Here is a 12,526-nt window from a genome sequence, read left to right as displayed (position 1 = left end):
CAAAGCAACGTGGATTGCTGTCAGCAGGTGTCCTTTTGCAACATTACAATGCAAGGCCCCACACAGACCTGCATTTTGACTGTCTTCCTCATCTACCATATTCACCAACCTTGCCCCTAGTGATTTCCATATGTTTGGACGACTCAGAGACGCAATGGGAGGAAAGAAGTTCCGTTGAGATGTACGCCACGCGGTGCAAGAGTGGTTGCGCAGACTACCAAAAGAATTTTTTTCTAAAGGAATTTATGAACTTTGTAAGCACTGGAGGACTTGCATTGAGCGTGGGGGAGATTATGTTGAAAAGTGATACAGCTTTGTACCACTTCTGAACAATAAATATCATTTAAAAAAATATTTAAGGTTTTCATTTGACTCACCCTCGTATCTGAAGGCATTGCAATTGGTATTAAACCCTGCTGAATCAGTCTGTATGTAGCCAGCGAAAAAGCGTTGTATCTGTGAAAATTTACATTGAAGGTGAAACTAATAATGAATAGGCAATGCTCTTGCTGACTTTACGAGGATTAACAAGTCTCGCTTCGATAGCAAGTGACAGTTGAGACGTAACGGTGAACAGTGTTCTTCAGCGAGAGCGTCTCTCACAGTGACGTCAGATTTGGCGGCGTGCAACGTGAGTCCAGGAGGCCGGAGTGTTTACGCTGTGCAGTGCGGCCGCCACGTGTTGTTCCTTAATATGGGTTTTTTGTGAGCGCACTGGCGTGCGCTCGTGGCTTCGTCCCAGACGGCGAAGGTCAGTGGAAGGCGAGGTGGCGTCTGGTCGCCACAATTGGCACAGAAGCTGGCCGAAAAACAAGAGCGTGAAACAGTAGCCTGTGAGACGCAGATTGAGTGCAGAAAATCATGGAGAATGCAGGCGACAGTCGACGTGTTTCGAAACGATCCCTATACCAAGTGGCCACACTACATACTTGGTGCAGAATTTGGCTGAAGGCCAGGTAACGGTGCTTCATTTGAGGAACGAGTAAGACACGCCAAGCAAGCATGTAAAACAGCGACTGGCATTTGCTAACTTCATTTACGTCGTTAAGTTTCGGGTTTTCAATTCACCGTGATACGTTGTAGCGCTTTCGTCTTAGTATAGTGACTGTAAAATACCGGATGATCAAAAATTCAGTATAAATTTGAAAACTTTATAAACCACGGAATAATCTAGATAGGTAAAAATTGACACACATGCTTGGAATGACATGGGGTTTTATTAGAACCAAAATGCAGGATGGCTCTCCACCCCATATTGCTAGACACGTGAAAGATCTCACCATATAACTCCTGACATGCTTTACAGTGCTGTTCACAACATTATTCCTCGACTACAGTTATTGTCGAGGAATGATGGTGGACATATTGAACATTTCCTGTAAAGAACATCATCTTAGCTTTGTCTTACTTTGTTACGCTAATTATTGCTATTCTGATCAGATAAAGCGCCATCTGTCGGACATTTTTTGAACTTTTGTATTTTTTGGTTCTAATAAAACTCCATGTCATCCCAGGCATGTGTGTCAATTTGTACCCCTGTATATACATTATTCCGTGATTTATTCAGTTTTCAAATTTATACTGACTTTTTGATCACCCGGTATGTATCAATATCTGTATCAATCAGTATTGGTAAACCTGTGAGAATTAATTAGTGGCTTTTTGTTCGGTTTATAGATTACACAACAACTCCACAACCTCGCGGATAAGATACGAGTGTCTAGGAACCACAGTGAGAATTTTGACATAGGAATCTGAATAAAAACGTGGAATATAAAATGAAAACCGTGCTTTATCTTTGATGGTAAACATGAACATCAACTGGCAACAGAAAAAGCGATAGACATAAACGTATTCTAAAAAATACATAATCTAAACTGGGAGCGTTTTCACTACTGACAGTAACTTCTGCGGATGTGGTTCAATGACGAGAATGTGGGATGACGAGTATTTTAGACAGCTAAGCAGCCGACTCCCAACACGAAAGAGGCCGATTTCGTCTATGCTCGGAATAAAGGGCTTAGCAGAGTTGTGGAGGGTTACTAGTACTTCATGGCTGCCTCTCGGAGACAAAGGGTTCAACATAAAACTTGTGATGCTGTATCACATACATCTCTGCAAACGCGTTGAGTAAATGTGAAAATATCATTCTGCGAGCCAAACAGCTTTTCCCTTATTTCTCTGGCATTCTGTGTCTGTAAACACCAGGTGTAAGCACTTCCAGCTAACGACTTACAAGTCACTTGGAAGTGCTATTGAGAAAACGAAGGACTTGTTTTGTTAGGGCAGCGGGCAGCGGAGAAACGTTGGTGGATTCTATTTGAAGAGATTATTACTTCATTCAGCCCGAAGCGAATCCTCTATCTTAACGACTGCGCTGTGCAAGTTGATTTTTGTGTGAGACACCGAAGAAAACTAACATGAGCAAATACTAGGAAAATTTACTTTTTGTTCGAAGGAAGCTTCCAGATAGGTGTCTTTTAGTTGTCCACCCACGCCCTACAACGAGTATCTACGATTCCTAGCCAGACACGGTGAAATAATGCAGTAATTATAAAGTATAAGAACATGAAAAACGTTTTAGCAGCTGTCAAGGCAAGCGAATTTACGTAATAAATTTGCCGCCACTGTTAATGACTTTCACTACCTATCCAGCGGGTGCAGTTTCCTGTTGCGTAACGCACACAGACTTTCCGCTACATTGCATGTCACTGTTGGTCTCGTACCACACTGAAACTCTATCCGTTCAGCAGGTCCTTCAGAGTTAGACAGGACTAGCTGTTAGCACAGCTTCTGTTGGTAGACGCACCCATGAATTCGGTGTGAGGCGTTAAGAGATGGAATGTTGACACGAAGGTGAAATAGGAGCGTTGTGTTTCGTAGGAAAAAAGTAAGTTTAATTCATTAGGAAAATTTCCACATAAGTTTCTTCTGAAAATAATTCCAAAGCCTTGCATTTTCCGAGCCATCGCCTAACAATATTTCCGAGAGCATTTGTATGCAGAAAGTGCAGCTTTCTTCGTCTACATAAGCGACGTTCAGAACTTTTCCCGGACCTATTGTCTAACAGCCAGTCGAGCTACATGGCACTGTAGCACTGGGACAAATACTAAACAGCCGCCAGTCGCTGAGAAACGGACGGCGCGCAGCTTTCGCGCCACAGCCGTGGGCGGCGCCCCCCAGCTGCAGCGCCGCTGCGCAGTTTGTATGGTAGTTTACTGCTGGCGTCGGATGCACTTTCTCCTCGCGGCCGCAGGCAACGCGTAAAGTTCACGCTGCCGCCGAAACAGATTTACAGCCTGACAGACCAGGCGTGAGGAAACTCACAAAAAAATATCCTCGTCTGTCGCCAAGTGTACGAGCACAACGAAACCCAGTTTCGTAATTACCCTCAGGAACCGAATAATGGTGTTTGGCAGTGTTTAATTTGCGTACATCTGCTACGGTGCCCTTTCGTGCTATCGCCTGGATTACGCTGCAGTTTACTTCACTGAAGAGTGGGAGAATCATAATGTCGTATAATCGAAAATAGTCTGTTCTCATTGTTGGGTACCAGACGTTTAACCTAGTGTGGTTTAGTTGTTTCTGAACGACCGACAACTGGGAGAAAGTGTAGGACAGGGTGCGTTAAAGAAAGAGATACAACTCTCGTCATGTACAATACGAGTAGAAAGGTTTTTGGTGAATGGAGATGTCAACTATTACTGCAATACAAAATTTGGCATCTGAAAAGACAGGGTTTTCGTTGCTACCTTAGAAAGAGGTTGTGGTGTCACCGCCAGACACCACACTTGCTAGGTGGTAGCTTTAAATCGGCCGCGGTCCATTAGTATATGTCGGACCCGCGTGTCGCCACTGTCAGTGATCGCAGACCGAGCGCCACCACACGGCAGGTCTAGAGAGACTTACTAGCACTCGACCCAGTTGTGCGACGACTTTGCTAGCGACTACACTGACGAAGCCTTTCTCTCATTTGCCGAGAGATAGTAGAATAGCCTTCAGCTAAGTCCATGGCTACGACCTAGCAAGGCGCCATGAACCATTTCTAGAGAGAGTCTCACTTGTATCATCCAGAATGCTGTATACAAATGATGGATTAAAGTTAAGTATTCCAGCAGCTACGTACTTTCCTTTATAGAATTCATTACGTATCCTGTTTCAGACCTAACGCCAGCCGGCGTGTGTAAACGCGTGCCTTTCGGTTACCCGCCACTGTGGACTGGCTGTCTTGTCCGTCCACTACAGAGGTCGTTAGCTGCACATCATTAGGGTAACTATGATAGATATTACTCCCTACACTTGCTCTGTAGCGATTTTAATGTAAACCAGTTTCACTAGAACACTGCTCAAATTGATATGCACTACGACGATATTAGGTATTACTTGGAGCTGGACGGACATACACGGATGGAGATGAAAAGCAGTCACATAATCTACATTAAAATAATGGTGATTAATATCAGCGTTAAAACATTAGCCCTCAAGATCGCCAGCACCATACTCACTCTGGCTCTTCCACATCTGGGAGCGGTTTGTATTATCAGACAGAATCCAGTCGTGATGTGTTAGTGGCTGGCAGAACCCGTTTCTAGATCGAGGGAAGGCGACGATACATGAACCAGCTCCAATAGGAGGAAACCATTCCATCACGAGACAGGCTAAATCGCACGGCAGGTGATGGCTCATATCACACGGAGTCTTAGCATCCACACGCGCCCAAAGCGTGGGCTGCTAACACCATACGAAACACACCCGAAATTCGAGACTCACATGCTCATAATACAGTGAGTCAGCGTCGACACGCGCCTTAACTTTAGACCACTAATATCATACGAAACATCCGAAAATCGAGATGCATATGCTCTATGGCACGATTTACCATATTGACACCATGAAAAACATAGTGACGTACATCAGTCCCTTGGGCTGTGTACAGGAAACCACGGAAAGCAAACGGAAACAAATTCATCGACCATGGTGATAATTGTGAAGGTTCTTCTACGAGACTACTATGACAGAGCACGATGTTCAATTGCGGAAAGCGGACAACAGTTGTGAGGTCCAAAGAAATAACAGCAGTACTCAGTTACTCTGCTCTTTGGAGTACTCAGCATTGCAACGTGCCTGGTTTGATATGCCACAAAAAGGGCCAATTAGTTCAAATGGTTCAAATGGCTCTGAGCACTATGGGACTTAACTGCAGTGGTCATCAGTCCCCTAGAACTTAGAACTATTTAAACCTAACTAACCTAAGGACATCACACACATCCATGCCCGAGGCAGGATTCGAACCTGCGACCGTAGCGGTCGCGCGGTTCCAGACTGTAGCGCCTAGAACCGCTCGGCCACTTCGGCCGGCTGCCAATTAGTGATAACATGTAACTGGCAATGGAATTTGAATTCGATTTGCCACCTGCCAGGGAATGTTGACGTGAAGATGTCACAAATGCGCAGCTCATTTGACCACATTCAAAAAGGACTCATGTTGAAAACTAATGGAAATGACAAACAAACAAAATAACATTGAATTACGAAAAATGGAAAATTACGCTAAGCAGCACAATATCTACATTAAATTACGTTAAACAGTTCACCCTTGGAGACTATTTACATACTGCCATACTGCACCCTCTCTCCTCGTTGCAGTTCTCTTGTATCACCGTACTCTAACAGGTTAATATCGCTCGTTCCGATAGTTTTTGCGGCATTGTTTTGAACTGAGTTCGCAGCAGCGTGTATTGATTCCCGACTGAACTTTCTCTGTGTTGCCCCTGTGATGAGTTAGATGGCCTCAGTTCCACATATTCGCTACGTTAGTCATTCAGTTGCCCTTGACCGTTGTATATCCTGCTATTGCTTTGCTAGAATCCTGTTTATCCTGGTTCGAGTTCTGTTGCTCTCTCCATTTTCCGTTTCGTCGGTAGTGGAGCCAATTCTCGCCCTTTCTTTCTTCCAGGAATGCTAGGTCCAGATTGTACGCATACGAATTTCTGTGAAGTTGTTTGGTAGCAGGAGAGTAATTACCATCTGTAAAGCTGTAAGGGCGGGTCGTCAAATGTGCTTGGACAGCTCAGCAGGTAGAGCACTTGCGAAAGATAAAGATCTCACGTTGGAGTTTTGGTGCAGCACACACTTTTCAACTGCCAGAACACTTCTACCATCAGTGCATTACTACATCCCAAGTCTCTACAAGAATGTCTCCTTCATAGCCTCACTTTCACAGCAGACAGCACTCAGAATACGACACAGGCGTCGAAACAAAAACGAGCACGAGGAAGTCTCAGCACAGGAATAACACGCCAGGGAAGCTGCATTGGACTCAGCTGCCATGAGTGGTCCCTTGAGATGTTGTTGTTGTTGTCTTCAGTCCTGAGACTGGTTTGATGCAGCTCTCCATGCTACTCTATCCTGTGCAAGCTTCTTCATCTCCCAGTACCTACTGCAACCTACATCCTTCTGAATCTGCTTAGTGTATTCATCTCTTGGTCTCCCTCTACGATTTTTACCCTCCACGCTGCCCTCCAATGCTAAATTTGTGATCCCTTAATGCCTCAGAACATGTCCTACTAACCGGTCCCTTCTTCTTGTCGAGCTGTGCCACAGATTTCTCTTCTCCACCATTCTATTCAATGCCTCCTCATTAGTTATGTGATCTACCCATCTAATCTTCAGCATTCTTCTGTAGCACCACATTTCGAAAGCTTCTACTCTCTTTTTGTCCAAACTGTTTATCGTCCATGTTTCACTTCCATACATGGCTACAGTCCATACAAATACTTTCAGAAACGACTTCCAGAAACTTAAATCTATACTCGATGTTAACAAATTTCTCTTCTTCATAAACGCTTTCCTTGCCACTGCCAGTCTACATTTTATATCCTCTCTACTTCGACCATCATCGGTTATTTTGCTCCCAAATAGTAAAACTCCTTTACTACTTTAAGTGTCTCATTTCCTAATCTAATTCCCTCAGCATCACCCGACTTAATTCGAGTACATTCCAATATCTTCGTTTTGCTTTTGTTGATGTTCATCTTATATCCTCCTTTCAAGACACTGTCCATTCCTTTCAACTGCTCTTCCAAGTCCTTTGCTGTCTCTGACAGAATTACAATGTCATCGGCGAGCCTCAGATTTTTTATTTATTTTCCATGGATTTTTAATACCAACTCCGAATTTTTCTTTTGTTTCCTTTACTGCTTGCTCAATATACAGATTGAATAACATCGGGGACAGGCTACAACCCTGTCTCACTCCCTTCCCAACCACTGCTTCCCTTTCATGACCCTCGACTCTTATAACTGCCACCTACTTTCTGTACAAATTGTAAATAGCCTTTCGCTCCCTGTATTTTACGCCAGCCACCTTTAGAATTTGAAAGAGAGTATTCCAGTCAACATTGTCAAAGCTTTCTCTAAGTCTACAAATGCTAGAAACGTAGCATAAGTCGTAGGGTCAGTATTGTCTCACGTGTTCCAATATTTCTACGGAATCCAAACTGATCTTCCCCGAGGTCGGCTTAACCAGTTTTTCCATTCGTCTGTACAGAATTCGCGTTAGTATTTTGCAGCTGTGACCTATTAAACCGATAGTTCGGTAATTCTCACATGTGTCAACAGCTGCTTTCTTTGGGATTGGAATTATTACATTCTTCTTGAAGTCTGAGGGTTTTCGCCTGTCTCACACATCTTGCTCACCAGATGGCAGAGTTTTGTCAGGACTGGCTCTCCCAAGGCCGTCAGTAGTTCTAATGGATAATTAAATCGATTGTGTAAAAGCAGCTTTATAAATGGAGCAGAAACTCGGACTGGGGAAGCAGAGAGTAGGAAATCGGCCTTGTCCTTTTGAAGGACGTCACAGTGGAATCTGCCTTCAGAGATTCCGGGAAGGCACGGAAAAGGCTGAATCTAGCTGGCCAGATGGCTATTTGAACCGCGATCCTCACTAAAGCGAATAGAAAGTCCCAGCGATGTGACGCCTTGCTCTGTATAGGTGAAGTAGGCGCTGAAAGAGAGAGGAAGCAGGACAGGAATGTCGAGCGAGGTCCAGATGCAGGAGAGACTAGCAACGCGTAGGTCTGGGAAGACCTCCACGGAGGCCGCGTTGAGGCAGAGTCCGGCCTACGCGGCGTGCGGCGGTTCGGTGCGCGAGAACCAGCCAATGGCGTGCCGAGCTGCGCCGTGCCGGCCAATGGCGGAGCGCGCTTTTCCCGCCAGAACGGGCCGACCCTGGCCGCCCGGCTGCCGCGCGCCGCCTGCCGATCCCATTGACGGCGGGCGACCTGTTCTCTTCAGCCCGGAGGTGGAGCGTGGGCCACGGACCGCTTTCTGAATGGGCGCAGCGCGAGGCGAGCCATTCACTGCCGGCCCCAAGGAGACGTGCCAGCAAACGCCTCGGCGTTCCGGCCTTGCATAACGGCCCCTCTCTCAGCATTCCACGCTTCTGTGCCGCTAATGTGGCTCAACTTGCCTTGTTCTTTTACACATAAAGCTATAATCCGAGCTTACAGCCTCATTTCTCATTCCCCACGAGCCACAATGGAACTGTTTACTTGTCTTTCCTGCACTAAATTTCTGGAAGGACGATAATTCCGCTTTCGACCTTTGTTATTGTTTATTTACCACTACCTGTCAGGTTCGGCTGTTCCTACATTTTCACGTGGTCGCTGACGTGCTTCAGAACAGGTCAACTACTTGCCGGCCACCAGCATAGGGCCGCGCTAACACAGAACGACAAGTAGCATTGCATGCTGTTTAAGTACAGTAGAGCGTCGATTATCCGAAGTAATGGGGGGACATGGGTGTTGGGAAAACTGGTTTGTTAGGATAATCGAACTGTACATGTTTATTTGCCAAAAAGAAGTACTGTACATTAAATTTATTCATAAAAACAGGCATCTCTTTTAGTATTACAAAGTAACATACAAAGAGAACTTCAAGAGGAATGTATAGTAATAATCTCGTCATTGTGAGAAGCTCTTCTTGGGGGCGCGCAATCCTTCACACTGCGCGGAGCGGCACGCCTCAACTGGCTGGCGCAACTGTTGCTGTGAACAGCTTTGATACTGCCGCTACTTCTACTGCCAGTGCAAAGCGGACAGAAGTGTGCTGATTGTTGAAACACAGCCACTGGCGGCTTGGCCGGTCAGCAGCGCCTTGTGAAGACCCCATTAGAAGCAATGTTCCGCCAGCGGTGGCCCAGTGCGGCGACTACTGTGGGAAACTTGGTTTGGGAGTGAGGGGGATGATGGACGGTAGGGTGGGAGAGTAACAGGTGCGAGAGAGTACACAGTTCGGTTAAGCGGTCGTTCGGTTGGCCGACGTTCGGATAATCGATGCTCTACCGTACTTAATGTATACATTAAATTTAGTCGTAAGTTTTACGTTGTCCCGCCATATCCTTGGTGGTGCATCGACTACCACTCGAAACGGCCGGTGTGGCCGAGCGGTTCTAGACGCTTCAGTCTGGAACCGCGCGACCGCTGCGGCCACAGGTTCGAATGCTGCCTCGTTTTTGGTTCATGGAGATGTCAAATGGTTCAAATGGCTCTGAGCACTATGGGACTTAACATCTATGGTCATCAGTCCCCTAGAACTTAGAACTACTTAAACCTAACTAACCTAAGGACAGCACACACATCCATGCCTGAGGCAGGATTCGAACCTCCGACCGTAGCGGTCGCGCGGTTCCAGACTGTACCACGCAGAACCGCTCGGCCACCCCGGCCAGCTTGCATGGTAGAGTAATGGTGTCGTACGCGTGCGTGGAGAACTTGTTTGCGCAGGAATCGCCGCCTTAGTGTAGCTGAGGCGGAATAAGGGGAACCAGCCCGCATTCGCCGAGGCAGATGGAAAAGCACCTAAAAACCATCCACAGACCGGCCGGCTCACCGGACCTCGACACAGGTCCGCCGGGCGGATTCGTGCCGGGGACCAGGCGCTCCTTCCCACTCCGGAAAGCCGCGCGTTAGACCGCTCGGCTAACAAGGCGGGCACGTGTCTGGTGACTCACACAAATCACAGGACATGTGTTGTGTGTTCTCTATGGTAGAGTACACTCCCGACATCCCTCTACCCAAGTACCTGGCACCGTTGAAGAATCAATTATTCAAAAAGAGTCTTAATCGCATTTATTATTATTATTATACCGCCAACCGGTTTCATCCAGACGTAGGCGTCACCTTCTGGGCGTTTACACCATTGCTCGACTGCTGGTCACTCCTGTCTTCATAACGGCAGGAAACTGTCTTCCTAGACATGAGTGACACCACCAGCGGTCGACAAATGGTGTAAACGCCCAGAAGATGACGCCTACGTCTGGTTGAAACCGGTTGGCGGTATAATAACAATAAATGCGATTAGGACTGTTTTTGAATAATTGAGTAATCATACTAATCGCTGCTTCATCTCCACAACCATGTTGTCCAAAAAACCGTTGAAGAAGTTACGTCGCCGTTCCCCTTCCGCCAAAAAAACTGAGCCGCAATCGGTGCAAAAGAGTCAGCAGACACGCTGATCCGCTGTGCCAACGTCAGCGGACGAACCGAATCCGGATCCAGCCAGCCAGCCGCCATCCCTGCGCTGACATTTCCGGTGACAGCCACAGAGCTGTCTATGAAGCAATGCCGAGAGCGTCGGTCTTCGTTATTAATGGCGCGGCAGGACGTTGAAAAACTACCCGCGTAATGGACGTCCAGTGCCTCGCCAAAGCGTCTGATAGAAGCGCTTTATTAAGAGGGCCGGGGTCGCGAGTCACGTTATGTAAGCGGGCGCCGCTCCTGCCGGTCCAATTCTACGGCGTCTGCAGATAAGGGCTTAATTAAAGCGAGGCGTTGCCGGCCGCAGCGCTGTGTGCTCCTCGGCCCGCACTGAATACAGCCCTGGTACACAGCAGGTGAGCAGCTGGGCTGCGCAGATCTTCCAGATTTTTCGAGACGCCAACATGTGAGCTTCTGGCTTCAAAACCGTGCACTATAGAATGCTTTCGTACAGTTCGCTGTACCGAGTAGACAAAATTTCAAGAACGTTTACTGTCGTGGACTTCAGTCCATAGGTTCTCCACGCTGGTCTGTACGTGCAAGCCATTTCATCTCTGCATAACAACTGCTGCCTGCACCCATTTGCTCAATGTTACTGTATTCAAGCCTCCCTCTACAGTTTTTCCTCCCACACTCTCCTCTATTACCAATTCACAATTCCTTGAAGTCCCAGAATGTGTCCTACCAACCGACACCTTCTTTTAGCCCAGTTGTGCTATAAATTTATATTTCCCCAGCCCGATCCAGTGAAATTTCATTAGTTATTCAATCTACCGGGTGATCAAAAAGTCAGTATAAATTTGAAAACTGAATATGGTTCAAATGGCTCTGAGCACTATGGGACTTAACTGCTGTGGGTCATCAGTCCCCTAGAACTTAGAACTACTTAAACCTAACTAACCTAAGAACATCACACACATCCATGCCCGAGGCAGGATTCGAACCTGCGACCGTAGCGGTCGCGCGGTTCCACACTGTAACGCCTAGAACAGCTCGGCCACTCCGGGCGGCTGAAAACTGAATAAATCACGGAATAATGTAGATAGAGAGGTACAAATTGACACACATGCTTGGAATACATGGGGCTTCATTAGAACCAAAAAATACAAAAGTTCAAAAAATGTCCGACAGATGGCGTTTCATCTGATCACAATATCAATAATTAGCATAACAAAGTAAGACAAAGCAAAGATGATGTTCTATAAAGGAAATGCTCAATATGTCCACCATCATAATGTTGTGAACAGCACTGTAAAGCATGTCCGGAGTTATGGTGAGACATTGGCGTCGGATGTTGTCTTTCAGCAACCCTAGAGATGTCGGTCGATCACGATACACTTGAGACTTCAGGTAACCCCAAAGCCAATAATCGCACGGAATGAGGTCTGGGGACCTGGGAGGCCAAGCATGACGAAAGTGGCGGCTGAGCACACGATCATCATCACCAAACGATGCGCTCAAGAGATATTTCACGCCTCTAGCAATATGGGGTGGAGCGCCATTCTGCATAAACATTGTACGTTCCAGCAGGTGTTTATCAGCCAGGCTGGGGATGATGCGATTCTGTAACATATCGGCGTACCTCTCACCCGTCACGGTAGCAGTCACTGACGTTTTGCTGTCCAGCGCCATCTGTCGGACATTTTGTGAACTTTTTTTTTTTTTTTTTGGTTCTAATAAAACCCCATGTCATTCCAAGCATGTGTGTCAGTTTTTACCTCTCTATCTGCATTATCCCGTGGTTTATTAAGTTTTCAAATTTATACTGACTTTCTGATCACCCGATACTTCTCTAATTTTCAGCATTTTTCTGCAACATCACATTAAAAAACTTCTATTCTTTACTTTCACTTCCGTACAAGGCTACTCTCCAGACAAGTACCTTCAGGCAAGACTTTCGAGTATTTACATTTATGATCGGTATTAGAAATTTTCTCTTTTTTTAGAAATGCTTTCGTTGCTATTGTCAGACTGCATTTTATATCCTCC

Source organism: Schistocerca cancellata, chromosome 5 (assembly GCF_023864275.1).
Source record: "Schistocerca cancellata isolate TAMUIC-IGC-003103 chromosome 5, iqSchCanc2.1, whole genome shotgun sequence".
In the NCBI taxonomy this organism is placed as follows: Eukaryota; Metazoa; Arthropoda; class Insecta; order Orthoptera; family Acrididae; genus Schistocerca; species Schistocerca cancellata.
The sequence above is the reverse complement of the archived record's forward strand: the minus strand, read 5'-3'. Positions refer to the sequence as shown.